Source organism: Peromyscus eremicus, chromosome 23, assembly GCF_949786415.1.
Source record: "Peromyscus eremicus chromosome 23, PerEre_H2_v1, whole genome shotgun sequence".
In the NCBI taxonomy this organism is placed as follows: Eukaryota; Metazoa; Chordata; class Mammalia; order Rodentia; family Cricetidae; genus Peromyscus; species Peromyscus eremicus.
Window position 1 is genome coordinate 34,197,827 of NC_081438.1, and position 14,667 is coordinate 34,212,493.

At 43.0% G+C, this 14,667-nt stretch overlaps 1 long non-coding RNA gene across 1 annotated transcript in view; it reads right to left on the minus strand.

Annotated features, from left to right (window-relative positions):
• The window catches only part of LOC131898184 (uncharacterized), a 20,758-nt gene continuing 6,091 nt past the window's right edge, over window positions 1-14,667 (minus strand). Inside the window, exons 3-6 of the long non-coding RNA XR_009375865.1 lie at window positions 12,655-12,813; window positions 11,220-11,382; window positions 4,731-4,889; window positions 1-124 (exon numbers count right to left, since the gene is read on the minus strand). This is a non-coding gene — a long non-coding RNA (uncharacterized LOC131898184). The remainder of the gene's footprint in view (window positions 125-4,730; window positions 4,890-11,219; window positions 11,383-12,654; window positions 12,814-14,667) is intronic.

A 14,667-nucleotide genomic window follows, 5' to 3' on the forward strand; every position in this document is an offset into this window, starting at 1 on the left:
AACAGAAGTAATGTAGGAAACAAGGACTTCCCCTCAACTGGGGAGGAGACTTGACCCCTAGGGTCAGAGGTCTTGGGACCTGGTGGCCTTGGTCGCTTATAGATTGACCTCACCAATAAGCCTCCTAGAAGCAAAGATGAAAGGTTGATATTAAGAAAGGATATTGAGAGTTTACAAGATGGCTCAGAAATAAGTGTTTGCTGATAGACCAGACTACTCAGGTTTGATCTTCAGGATCTAGGTGGGTCTCCCATAGTGAAAGGGGGGAATGAGTACTCTCTGTCATCCCAAACTATATAGCGCACATACACACACACACACACACACACACACACACACACACACACACACACACACGAGGTGGGAGAGAGCAATAAAACATCTTATCAGAAGAAATGATTTTTGTATTGTCAAATAAATTCACTGGGCAGAATACTAACACAGCATACAGGAAACCTTGAGTTCCCTCCTCTGAACAGCATAAAGGGCCCGAGGTAGGTTAGGCTTGAGATCTCAACATTCCCAAATGTGCAGGGCAAAAGCTGGGAATAGTGGCATATGCCTTTTATCCCAGCACTTGGGAGGCAGAAGCAGGCAGATCTCTGTGAGTTCCAGGCCAGCCTGGTCTATAGAGTGAGTGCCAGGCCAGCCTGGTGTACACAGTGAGGCCCAGTCTTAACAACAACAAAGCTGCAGGAACTGAGTTGGAATGTCAATGTCATAGAGACACGGTGACTGCTTGGCCGTCACACATGGCTCCACGAGAAGAAGTGACATTCAGGTCTCTGTCACTGTTGTCGTTTTTAGTGTCTGTGCACTGGTGAGTGAGGATGAAATGTATCATCCTCTGCTGTGCTCCTGGCCACACACGTGCTTTGAAACAGTGTTTCCTGTTCTCTGCATCCTGTAGTTCTCTGTAGTTGTCTAGGAAAGGGGCTAAGGGACCTAGGACAAAAGAAAAGCCAAGAGTCTAACTCACAGGCACACAGAGAATAATGAATTCAATAAAAAAATGTTTTTAATTAAAGTGGGGGGGAAAAACTCAGCTGGTGGACTATTAACTTAGACTATACGAAGCAGCCATGAGTCCTCTCCCCAACATTAAATACAGGGCACAATTTAGATTAGCATTCCTGAAAGTGGAGGGACCTGGCTCTGAGATCAATGTCACTCTGGTGACGTATTGAGACATTGACCATCCGACATGCTATATGAGACTAGGAAATGCCATTAAAAACTCTCCATAAGAATCTGAAGGGCGTGTGTGTGTGTGTGTGTGTGTGTGTGTGTGTGTGTGTGTGATGAGGGTGATGGGCCATGGCACACATGTAGAAGGCACACGTCATCCTCAGGTGTTAGTCCTCACTGTCCACTTTTTTTGAGGTAGAATCTCGATCTGTGTGGCACAGACAGGCTGCCTGCCTCACAAGACTCTAGATAGTGTCCTGTATTTCTGTCTGCCCCCTTCCCACAGGGGAGCTGGGAGTGCAGATGTGTGCTCTGCACTGGACTTTTCCATGTGTTCTTGAGACTCAAAGCCAGGTTCCCACTCGTTGGCAAGCACTTTGCCTGTGGTTTAACATCTCCCCAATGCTCCTCCTTCCTTCCCTCTGTTTGAGAATCTAGGCTACCACAGAACTTCCTGTTTTTCCTAAGCTGACCTCAACCACCTGCCCGAGTTATTCTTGTCTTCTGCCTCTGCATCCAACCTGAGATTTCCCTCTAGCCCTGCCCTGTTGGAGTGAGAGCTGTCATTGTGTGCTTCACAGGCCTCCTTCATGTCCACTCCTGTGGCTGTGAACTCTTTATCATCCACCCCCAATATCTGCACTCTTAACACACTGTTGGTTAACACACTAGGAAAGGCATTGAGAGGATATGGGATAGAAGATAAGCAGTGTGTCTAACGTACTTCAAGAAATAGGGAAGTAACTGGGGAGGCTTGGAGAATCCTCCTCCTGCAGGGGAGCTTCTCTTGGTGGGTGGCCGGCAGTGGACCTGACCTCAAGGGTCAGAGGTCCTGGGACCTGCTGACCTAGGTCCCTACGACTGGCTGGGCATACCAGTGAGCCTCTTTGGACTGAAAATGTGAGATTATTATTGAGAAACATATCCCCAGTAAGGACAGAGAGATGGCTCCGAAGAGAGTCTTTTGCCACCAGTGCAACCACGTGAATGGATCAGCCGGGTCCCCAAGCCCCAGGTGGTGGCAGGAGAGAAAGGACAACTGCGGGTTGTTCTCAGATCTACCCAGGTGAGTCCTGGTGTGGGCCTGGGTGCACACAGTCCATGTAACACAACACTGCTTTTAAGAAAGGGAAGGCTGTTGGGACTGAGGACACACTCAGCTGCGTCAGTGCCGGCCTAGCCCAGCACTGACTGCATGGAGGGCACACAGGAGCTCAGGCTTACAATCCTAGCATCCCAAAGGTGAAAGCAGCTGGATCTGGAGTTCGAGGGTCATCGATGGCCACAGAGTGGGTCTTTGACCACCCTCCATGGCTAAGTGAGCCGATGAAATGCCATTTCAAGGCTCTCCCTCAGAATCCATGTTCATTCTTTTTAACCTTTGTGTTTGTGTTCAGTCTGAGGTGGGTGGATGCTGTGTACCATGACAGGAGTATGGAGGCCACGAGAACTCCTCAGGGTTGGTCCTCACCTTCCATCCATTTTAAAAAATGCAAAGTCTCTAGCCCTCTGCTGTGTTTACCATCCTAGCTGCACTAGAAGCTTCCAGACACCATTTCTGCCTGACATCTTGCCATAGAGGACTGGGAGTGTGCTGCTCCTCATGCCTCAGCTTTTACATTCCTTCCTGGAACTCAAACTCAGGTCCTTGCTTTACCAATCAAACTATCTCTTCAACCCTCCCATTGCACATTGTTAAGAGACCTGGAGAGACTGGAAGGTTCTTTATTTCCCAGGCGGACTTTTAATGGAAAATCTCTTCGCTAAGCCTCCTGAGTGTTGAGATTGCAGCCCCATACCAATACATGCTGCTTTGGGCTTTGATTCTTGTCTTCTGCCAATTCATGCAACCTGGGATCTTGTGGGCCACACCACAAGAATATTATTATAGATTCAGCTGTGTTGTAAAGCTATAGTTTGACCGATCAGGGGTCTGTCAAATGTGAAGCCATTTATCACAGAATATTTGGTGTTATACGGCTTTAACCTTATTTGGTGTTATTCACCTGCACCTTATGAATTTCTTGTGGGCCCATATACTGCTAAACCATGGGACAAACAGTTCAGCTTCTCAGATCTGCTGAAGCTCTAGGTAACTAACTCCCCCGCTGAGCTTCTTGTGCAAATGAAGTCATTTAAAAAGGATATTGGGGGTGGCTGAGGAAATGGCTCAGCAAAGAAGAGCACTGTCTGCTCTTACAGAGGACCCACGTTTGGTTCTCAGCGTCCAATACAAGGACTCACAACTGTCTATAACTCCTTTCCCAAGGGATCTGATGCCATCTATGTTCTGAATTGGAAAAGAGACCATGCACACATGTGGTGAACAGACATACATGCAGGCAGAACATTCATACAAATAGAGATATATTTATAAAAGAAAAGATATTACAAGTTGGCTAGATCCTTGGAATATAAAGGGTTTTACCCATGTGTCTGACCACTCATTTGATTCCTGAACCCACAGGATGAAAAATATAATTTATTATTTGATGGAAGGAAACAACTCCTCCCTTATCCTGTTACGTTAAGTAGGCAGACTTACAATCAATCCATAAAATAGAACACAGAATATTAGAACTAGGAATTAAACTCAGAAGAGGGCAAGCCAGGCAAACAAGAAGTTATAAATTCCTACTCAAAATGGCATAATGGACATACACTGGTTCAGGCCTGCATGCTTAGCATTTGAGGAACAGAAGTTCACTGTCCTCTGGGAGACACAGTGAGTCCTTGGCCATCCTATGTGACAACATGAACCATGGAGGACATACATTAAATGCCCTCCATTGAAATACACTCATATTTTTTATAATTTCTAAAATTTGTACCATTTTATATGCAACTTCTGTGTGTGTGTGTGTGTGTGTGTGTGTGTGTGTGTGTGTGTGTGTATGTCTAATGTGTAAGAGACAAGAGAAAGAGAGGGAAAAAGAGAGAGAGAATAAGACACACAGGACATGGAGATATGTCAATTACATAGTGGCTGACACCATGAAGTGCCATTAGAGGCTCTCCTTCAGAATGTCCACTTAACTCTGCTTCATGTCCTTGTTTGTACTTGCCTCTCTGTCTCCTGTAAACTGGACACGCACACACAGGCCTGTGAGCAGGAGCAACATGTCTCTTGCAAGTATTTGGAGGGAACCAGGCATCATAGGGTGTGGTCCTAGGCTTCCACCTTTTTGAAAGAGTGCCTTTTCTCCATTGTGCTCCCCCAGCCTGCTGCCCTATGAATTTCTCAACTGCTTGTATCAGCTCTGCCTCCCAGGTGGCCAGAGAAAGCCCTTTGATCAAGCTCCTCTTGATCTATCCCAAGTCTTCTCCCCCATGCCTAGCACAGGAAGCACTCCTTCTGTGGGGGCGGGGGTCTGTGACTGTAGAACCATCTTCCTTCCGAGTCTTCTCCGGTGCCCTCCCAGGGCTGTAAGGTCTCTACCATCCTACCTCCAGCATCTGCAACTGCAGAACCCTAGAGCTGTCTAGGCAAGAGTCAGAGGTGGGGGCCATGGTACAGATGATAATTCAAGTATCCCACTCACCTCAAGAAATAGGGGGGATAGCTTCAGAGACTTGTGGAAGTCTCCTCCTGCAAGTGAGCTCCAATGGTGGGGGTCCGGTAATGGACTTGACCCAGAGGGTCAGAGGTCCTAGGACCTGATGGCCTAGGTCCTTACTGGCTCAGCACACCAATGCGCCTCCTAGGAGAAAGATGCAGGATTGTCATCAAGAAAGTATATTCCAGAGAGTCCACCAGCTGATTGGACTAAGAGGTGAGTCTTTGTTCTCATAGCCAAACACCCCAGCCTCTAGGCTTTGGGCCCAAGTGCACAACCCTGCACCCCACACAATCACCCATTGCAGTCCCAGTTTCAGGCCAGCAGACAGATCTCCTGCAGATAGGTTGGAATACCACCATCCCCCACCAGACCCTGTAACCTACAAGACCCACCCCTTCCAAAGCCACCCACCCTCTGAGACTGCAGCTGCTCCCTGGGACAGAGCCCACCAGCACCGCTGATTAGACTAAGAGCTGCTTCCGGAGACAAAGAATTCATCAGCACCAATTGGACCACGATGCCCAATTAAATCAAGAGCTCCCATTGGATCAAGGGTATTGATCGGACCAAGAGAGGCTCCCTCAGACAGAGACACTGCTTGCACTGAGTGGAGGAAGAGATGGGTAGATGCCAGTGCAAAAATACAGTCAACAACATAAAAACCAATATGGCACCATTAGAACCTAGTTGTTCTACATCAGCAAGACCTGAACATCCCAACACAGAAGAAGCAGAAGAAATTCACCATAAAAATGACATTAAGAAGATGATAGAGGCCTTTGAAGATGAAATGAAAAATTCCCCTAAAGAATTCGAGGAAAAGACAGACAAAAAATTGGAAGAAATCAATGAATCCCTTAAAGAAAGCCAAGAAAAAAACAAACAGGTGAAAGAACAGTTCAAGATTTGAAAACTGAAATAGAGCCAATAAAGAAGATGCAAACTGAGGGAATGCTGGAAATGGAAAATCTGAGTAAAAGAACAGGAGCTACAGATGCAAGCATAACCAACAGAATGCAAGAGATGAAGAGAGAATCTCTGGTGGTGAAGATATGGTAGAGGAAATAGATTTGTCAGTCAAAGAAAACATTAAAGCCAACAAAGTCATAACACAAAACATCCAGAAAATCTGGGAAACCATTAAAAGACCAAACCTAAAAAAAAAATGGGGATAGAAGAAGGAAAGAATACCAACTCACAGGCACAGAAAATATATTCAACAAAACCATAGAAGAAAACTTTCCAACCTAAATTTGGGAAACCATTAAAAGACCAACCCTAAGAAAAATGGGGAGAGAAGAAGGAGAAGAATACCAACTCAAAGGCACAGAAAATATATTCAACAAAACCATAGAAGAAAACATTCCAACCTAATGAAGATACAAGAAGCTTATAGAACACCAAATAGATTGGATCCAAAAAAAAAAGTCCCCCTGCCATATAATAACAAATTACTAAACATATAGGATAAAAAAAAATGTTAAGAGCTGTAAAGGAAAAAGGCCAAGTAACATATAAACACAGATCCATCAGAATAGCACCTGGTCTCAGAGGAGACTCTGAAAGCCAAAAGGTCCTGGACAGATGTTATGCAGACACTAAGAGACCATGGGTACCAACCCATTATAACCAGCAAAACTCTCAATCACCATGGAGAGATTAAACAAAATATTCCATGAAAAAAACAGATTAAAACAATACCTATCAACAAATCCAGCCCTACAGAAAGCACTAGAAGGAAAAATCCAACTTAAGGAAGTTAGATACACCCATGAAAACACAGGCAATAGATAATCCCACATCATCAAATAGCAAAGAAGGGAAACACACAACACTACCACCAAAAGATAACAGGAATTAACAATCACTGGTCATTAATGTCCCTTAATATCAATGGTCTCGATTTGCCTATAAAAAAGACACAGGCTAACAGAATGGATATGAAAACAGGATCCATCCTTCTGCTACATACAAGACACACCTCAACTTCAGAGACAGACACTACCTCAGAGTAAAAGGCTGGGAAAAGACTTTCCAATCAAATGGACTTAAGAAGCAAGCTATAGCTATCCTAATATCTAACAAAATAGACTTCAAACTAAAATAAATCAAAAGAGATTGGGAAGGACATTACATATTTATCACAGGAAAGATCCACCAAGATGAAGTCTCAATTCTGAACATTTATGCCCCAAATACAAGGACATCCACATATGTAAAAGAAACATTACTAAAGCTTAAACCACACATCAAACCCCACACACTAGTGGTGGGAGACTTCAACACCCCACTCTCACCACTGGACAGGTCTGCCAGACGGAAACTTAACAGAGAAACAAGGGACATAACTGATGTTGTTTCTCAAATGGACTTAATAGATATCTATACAATATTCCACCCGAACATAAACAAATATACCTTCTTCTCACCACCCCATGGAACATTCTCTAAAATTGACCACATTCTTGGTCACAAAGCAAATCTCAACAGATACAAAAAAAAAATTGGAATAACCTCTTGTATTTTATTGGACCACCATGGCTTAAAGTTAGATTTCAACAACAAAAAAAATTTACAGAAAGCCTACAATTTCATGGAAACTGAATAATGCCCAACTGAATCACCAATGGGTCAAGGAAGAAATAAAGAAAGAAATTAAAGATTTCCTAGAATTCAATGAAAATGAAGGTACAACATACCTAAAATTATGGGACACTATGAAAGCAGAGCTAAGAGGAAAATTCATAGCACTAAAGGACAAAAAAAAAAAAAAAAAAGGAAGAAGACGTAGGGGCTGGAGAGATGGCTTAGAGGTTAAGAGCACCAACTGCTCTTCCAGAGGTCCTGAGTTCAATTCCCAGCACTCACATGGTGGCTCACAACCATCTGTAATGAGATCTGGCACCCTGTTCTGTATAGATAATAAATAAATAAATCTTAAAAAAAAAAGAAGAAGAAAATGGAGAAATCTCACACTAGTGACTTAACAGCACACCTGAAAGCTCTAGAACAAAAAGAAGCAAACTCACCCAGGAGTAATAGATGCCAAGAAATAATCAAATTGAGGGCTGAAATCAATAAATAGAAACAGAGATAACAATACAAAGAATCAATGAAACAAAGAGTTGGTTCTTTGAGAAAAATCAACAAGAAAGGCAAGCTCTTATCCAAATTAACAAATCAGAAATGAAAAGGGAGACATAACAACAGACAATGAGGACATCCAGAGAATCATCAAGTCATACTGTACTCCACAAAATTGGAAAATCTTAAAGAAATGGACAATTTTCTGCATAGGTACCACATACCAAATTTAAACCAAGACCAGATAAACTATTTAAATAGACCAATAACCCCTAAGGAAATAGAAACAATCATTAAATGTCTCCCAACCAAAAAACAAAACAAAACAAAAAAAACAAAAGAACAAAAAAAAAAAAAACAGAGGACCAGATTTTTTCAGTGCAGAATTCTACCAGATTTTCAAATAAGAGCTAATACCAATACTCTTCAAATTGTTCCACACAATAGAAACAGAAGGAATATTACCAAACTTTTTATGAGGCTACAATTACCGTGATACCCAAACCACACAAAGATGCAATAAAGAAAGAGAATTACAGACCAATCTCCCTCATGAACATTGATGCAAAAATATTCAATAAAGGGCGGTGGTGGCGCACGCCTTTAATCCCAGCCCTCGGGAGGCAGAGCCAGGAGGATCTCTGTGAGTTCGAGGCCAGCCTGGGCTACCAAGTGAGTTCCAGGAAAGGGACAAAGCTACACAGAGAAATCCTGTCTCAAAAAACCAAAAAATATATATATATATATATTCAATAAAATATTGGCAAACCGAATCCAAGAACACATAAAAAAATTATCCACCATGGCCAAGTAGGCTTCATCTCAGGGATGCAAGGATGATTCAACATATGAAAATCTGTCAATGTAATCCACAATATAAACAAACTGAAAGAAAAAAAAAACACATGATCTTCTTATTAGATGCTGAAGAAGCCTTTGACAAAATCCAACACCCCTTCATGATAAAGGTCCTAGAGAGATCAGGAACACAAGGAACCTAAACATAAAGGCAATTTACAGCAAGCCGACATCCAGTTTCAAAATAAATGGAGAGAAACTCAAAGCAATTCCATTAAAATCAGGAACAAGACAAGGCTGTCCACTCTCCTCATATTTATTCAATATAATACTTGAAGTAATTAGAAAGAGAGAAGTCAAACTTTCTCTGTTTGCAGACGATATAATAGTATAACTAAGTGACACCAAAAATTCTACCAGGGAACTCCTACAACTGATAAACATCTTCAGTAATGTGGCAGGATACAAGATTAACTCAAAAAAAATCAGTGTCTCTCCTATATACAAACGATAAACAGCCTGAGAAAGAAATCACAGAAACATCATCCTTTACAATAGCCACAATAAAATACCTTGGGGTAACTCTAATTAAGCAAGTGAAATACCTGTATGACAAGAACTTTAAATCTCTGAAGAAAGAAATGGAGGAAGATGTCAGAAATTGGAAAGATCTCCCATGCTCCTGGATAGGTAGGATTAACAGTAAAAATGGCAATCTTACCAAAAGCAATCTACAAATTCAACACAGTCCCCATCAAAATCCCAACACGATTTCTTCACAGACTTGGAAAGAACAATACTCAACTTCATATGAAAAAACAAAAAACCCAGGATAGCTAAAACAATCCTGTACAATAAAGCCATCTCTGGAGGCATGACAATCTCTGACCTCAAGTTCTACTATAGAGCTATAGTAATAAAAACAGCTTGGTATTGGCACAAAAACCAACATATGGAGCAATGGAATCAAACTGAAGACCCTGACATTAATATACACGCTTATGAACACCTGATTTTTTTAACATAGAAGCCAAAACTGTACAATAGAAAAAAGAAATTTTCTTCAACAAATGGTGCTAGCATAACTGAATGTCAACATGTAGAAGAATGCAAAGAGATCCTTATCTGTCACCATGTACAAAACTCAAGTCCAAATGGATCAAAGACCTCAATATAAATCCAGCCACACTGAACTTGATAGAAGAGAAAGTAGGAAGTAGTCATGAATGCATTGGCACAGGAGACCATTTTCTAAATATAACACTGGTAGCACAGACACTGAGAGAAACAATTAATAAATGGGACCTCCTGAAACTGAGGTTTTGTAGGGCAAAGGACATGGTCAATAAGACAAAATGACAGCCTACAGAATGGGAAAAGATAGTCCCCAACCCCACATCTGACAGAGGGCTGACCTCCAAAATACATAAAGAATTCAAGATACTAGACTTCAAAATACTGAACAATCCAATTAAAAATGGGCTACAGAGCTAAACAGAGAATTCTCCACAGAAGAATCTCAAATGGCTGAAAGACATTTAAGGAATTGCTCAACATCCTTAGGCATCAGGGAAGTGCAGATCAAAATGGCTCTGAGATTCCATCTTACACCTGTCAAAATGGCTAAGATCAAAAACACTGAAGACAGCTTAATGGAGAGGATGTAGAGCAAGAGGAACACTCCTACACTGTTGGTAGGAATGCAAACTTGTACAGCCACTTTGGAAATCAGTATGGCTATTTCTCTGAAAATTGGGAATCAATCTACCTCAAGACCCAGCTATACCACTCTTGGGCATATACTCAAGGAATGCTCAATCATACCACAAGGACACATGCTCAACTATGTTCATAGTAGCATTATTTTTAATAGCCAGACTATGGAAACAATCTAGATGCCCCTCAACTGAAGAATGGATAAAGAAAATATGGCACATATACACAATGAAATATTACTCAGCAGTAAAAAAAAAAAAATTGATATCGTAAAATTGCAGGCAAATGGATGGAACTAGAAAATACTATCCTGAGTCAGAAGGTCAAACATGGTATGTACTCACTCATAAGTGGATACTAGATGTAAAGCAAAGGATAACCAGACTACAACCCACAGCCCCAGAGAAGCTAGCTAACAAGGAGGACCCTAAGAGGGACACATAGATTGCCCAGTGAAGGAGAAATAGATGAGATCTCAATGAGCAAACTGGGTGTGGGGATGAGAACATAAGGAACACTGTTTTGGGTGTACAGGGTATCTTGGACCATTCTATCTTTTCCAGAATGATCAGCAACTACGTAATATCCCTCGAGAGCCTCCTGAGTACTGGGATTACATGCTCACACCACTCCATGCTACTTTTCCTTCTTTGGCCACTTGATCTAACCAGGGGCTCTCACGGTTAATCCCCTCTATAGGTGGGATACGGGAAAATATGTGCAACATCCATCCAAGGATGCTTCAAGTCCCACCAGGGGCTGTTAAGGCCTTTAACATTCCATCTCATACACCTTCACCCTCGTGCCTTGCACATGTCTCAGACAGGGGCTACAAGGCTACAGGACAGAAGATAAGCCATGTTTCTAACTCACCTCAAGTAACAGGGGGAGTAACTTGGGAGGCTTTGGAGAATTCTCCAGCAGGGGAGCTCCAATGGGTGTGGGGCAGGGCCAGAAGTGGACTTGACCCAGGGGGTCAGTGGTCCTGGGACCTGTTGTCGTAGGTCCCTACTGTCCAGGCACACTGGTGAGTGTCCTAAGAGCAAAGATGAGGGACTGTCATTAAGAAAGTAAATTAGGGCTGGTTGACGGGTTCAGGGGACACAGGCTTTTGTTGCCAGTCCAAGGACTGGAGTGAACTATCCAGATCCTCAGGACCCACATGGGAGGAGAGAAATGACACCCACAAGTTGTCCTCAGAACCATGCCCGTGTGTGATGGTATACCGTCACTGGGTATACAAGTCACACAATCCATGGGATGCAAATGCTTTTAATAAAGGCATGCGTATGGTTAATAGGGAATAAATTCAGTTGGCCGAGTGCCAGCCTAGCATGCAGGAAGCCATTGGTTCCCTCCTCAGCACCGAAAGCCACGTGGTAACTCAGGCCAGTGATCCTGGCTCTCCCAAGGCTGGAGGCAGCTGACAGAGCAATTGAAAGTCCTCCTTGGTGAGACCATTGGTCCCTACAGTGAGCCATCCTAGGTGTTTTTGTAAAACCATGAAGTGCCATTAGAGGCTCTCCTTCAGAATGTCCACTTAACTCTGCCTCATGTCCTTGTTTGTACTTGCCTCTCTGTCTCCTGTAGACTGGACACGCACACACTGGCCTGAGAGCAGGAGCAACATGTCTCTTGCAAGTATTTGGAGGGAACCAGGCATCATAGGATGTGGTCCTAGCCTTCCACCTTTGTGAAACAGTGCCTTTTCTCCAGTGTGCTCCCCCAGCCTGCTGCCCTATGAATTTCTGAACTGCTTGTATCAGCTCTGCCTCCCAGATGGCCACAGAAAGCCCCTGAGTATGACCTATGCTACTCCCTCAATTTTGCCTGTATTGTTGGGCCTCAAACTCACATCCTCTGCTGGTTGGCAAGGTCTTACCCAATAAGCCATCTCCTCAGCACTCCTTCTCCTCCACTGCCGAGGATCCAGGCCAGCCTGGGACATCTTATGTTTCCCAGGCTAATCTCTAAACAGTAAATCTCCGTGAGCCTCCTGAGTGGTGGCATCTCAGGCCATCACCCCTTTAACCACATGATCTTTGGCCCTCATCCTTGACTTCCACTCCTCTTGATCCATCCCAAGTCTTCTCCCCCATGCCTAGCACAGGAAGCACTCCTTCTGTGGGTGCGGGGTCTGTGACTGTAGAACCATCTTCCTTCCAAGTCTTCTCCGGTCCCCTCCCAGGGCTGTAAGGTCTCTACCATCCCACCTCCAGCATCTGCAACTGCAGAACCCTAGAGCTGTCTAGGCATGAGTCGGAGGTGGGGGCCATGGTACAGATGATAATTCAAGTATCCCACTCACCTCAAGAAATAGGGGGGATAGCTTCAGAGACTTGTGGAAGTCTCCTCCTGCAAGTGAGCTCCAATGGTGGGGGTCCGGTAATGGACTTGACCCAGAGGGTCAGAGGTCCTAGGACCTGATGGCCTAGGTCCTTACTGGCTCAGCACACCTATTTGCCTCCTAGGAGAAAGATGCAGGATTGTCATCAAGAAAGTATATTCCACAGAGTCCACCAGCTGATTGGACTAAGAGGTGAGTCTTTGTTCTCATAGCCAAACACCCCAGCCTCTAGGCTTTGGGCCCAAGTGCACAACCCTGCACCCCACACAATCACCCATTGGAGTCCCAGTTTCAGGCCAGCAGACAGATCTCCTGCAGATAGGTTGGAATACCACCATCCCCCACCAGACCCTGTAACCTACAAGACCCACCCCTTCCAAAGCCACCCACCCTCTGAGACTGCAGCTGCTCCCTGGGACAGAGCCCACCAGCACCGCTGATTAGACTAAGAGCTGCTTCCGGAGACAAAGAATTCATCAGCACCAATTGGACCACGATGCCCAATTAAATCAAGAGCTCCCATTGGATCAAGGGTATTGATCGGACCAAGAGAGGCTCCCTCAGACAGAGACACTGCTTGCACTGAGTGGAGGAAGAGATGGGTAGATGCCAGTACAAAAATACAGTCAACAACATAAAAACCAATATGGCACCATTAGAACCTAGTTGTTCTACATCAGCAAGACCTGAACATCCCAACACAGAAGAAGCAGAAGAAATTCACCATAAAAATGACATTAAGAAGATGATAGAGGCCTTTGAAGATGAAATGAAAAATTCCCCTAAAGAATTCGAGGAAAAGACAGACAAAAAATTGGAAGAAATCAATGAATCCCTTAAAGAAAGCCAAGAAAAAAACAAACAGGTGAAGGAACAGTTCAAGATTTGAAAACTGAAATAGAGACAATAGAGAAGATGCAAACTGAGGGAATGCTGGAAATGGAAAATCTGAGTAAAAGAACAGGAGCTACAGATGCAAGCATAACCAACAGAATGCAAGAGATGAAGAGAGAATCTCTGGTGGTGAAGATATGGTAGAGGAAATAGATTTGTCAGTCAAAGAAAACATTAAAGCCAACAAAGTCATAACACAAAACATCCAGGAAATTTTGGAAACCATTAAAAGACCAAACCTAAAAAAAAAATGGGGATAGAAGAAGGAGAAGAATACCAACTCAAAGGCACAGAAAATATATTCAACAAAACCATAGAAGAAAACTTTCCAACCTAAATTTGGGAACCATTAAAAGACCAACCCTAAGAAAAATGGGGAGAGAAGAAGGAGAAGAATACCAACTCAAAGGCACAGAAAATATATTCAACAAAACCATAGAAGAGGGGCTGGAGAGATGGCTCAGAGGTTAAGAGCACTGACTGCTCTTCCAGAGGTCCTGAGTTCAATTCCCAGCAACCACATGGTGGCTCACAACCATCTGTAATGAGATCTGATGCCCTCTTCTGGTGTGCAGGCATACATGCTGTATACATAATAAATAAATAAATCTTTAAAAAAAAAATTTAAAAAAAAAAAAAAAAAAAAACCATAGAAGAAAACATTCCAACCTAATGAAGATACAAGAAGCTTATAGAACACCAAATAGACTGGATCCAAAAAAAAAGTCTCCTTGCCATTTAATAACATATTACTAAACATATAGGATAAAAAAAAATGTTAAGAGCTGTAAAGGAAAAAGGCCAAGTAACATATAAAGACAGACCCATCAGAATAGCACCTGGTCTCAGAGGAGACTCTGAAAGCCAAAATGTCCTGGACAGGTGTTATGCAGACACTAAGAGACCATGGGTACCAACCCAAACTATTATACCCAGCAAAACTCTCAATCACCATAGACAGAATAAACAAAATATTCCATGATAAAACCAGATTAAAACAATACCTATCAACAAATCCAGCCCTACAGAAAGCACTAGAAGGAAAAATCCAACCTAAGGAAGTTAGATACACCCATGAAA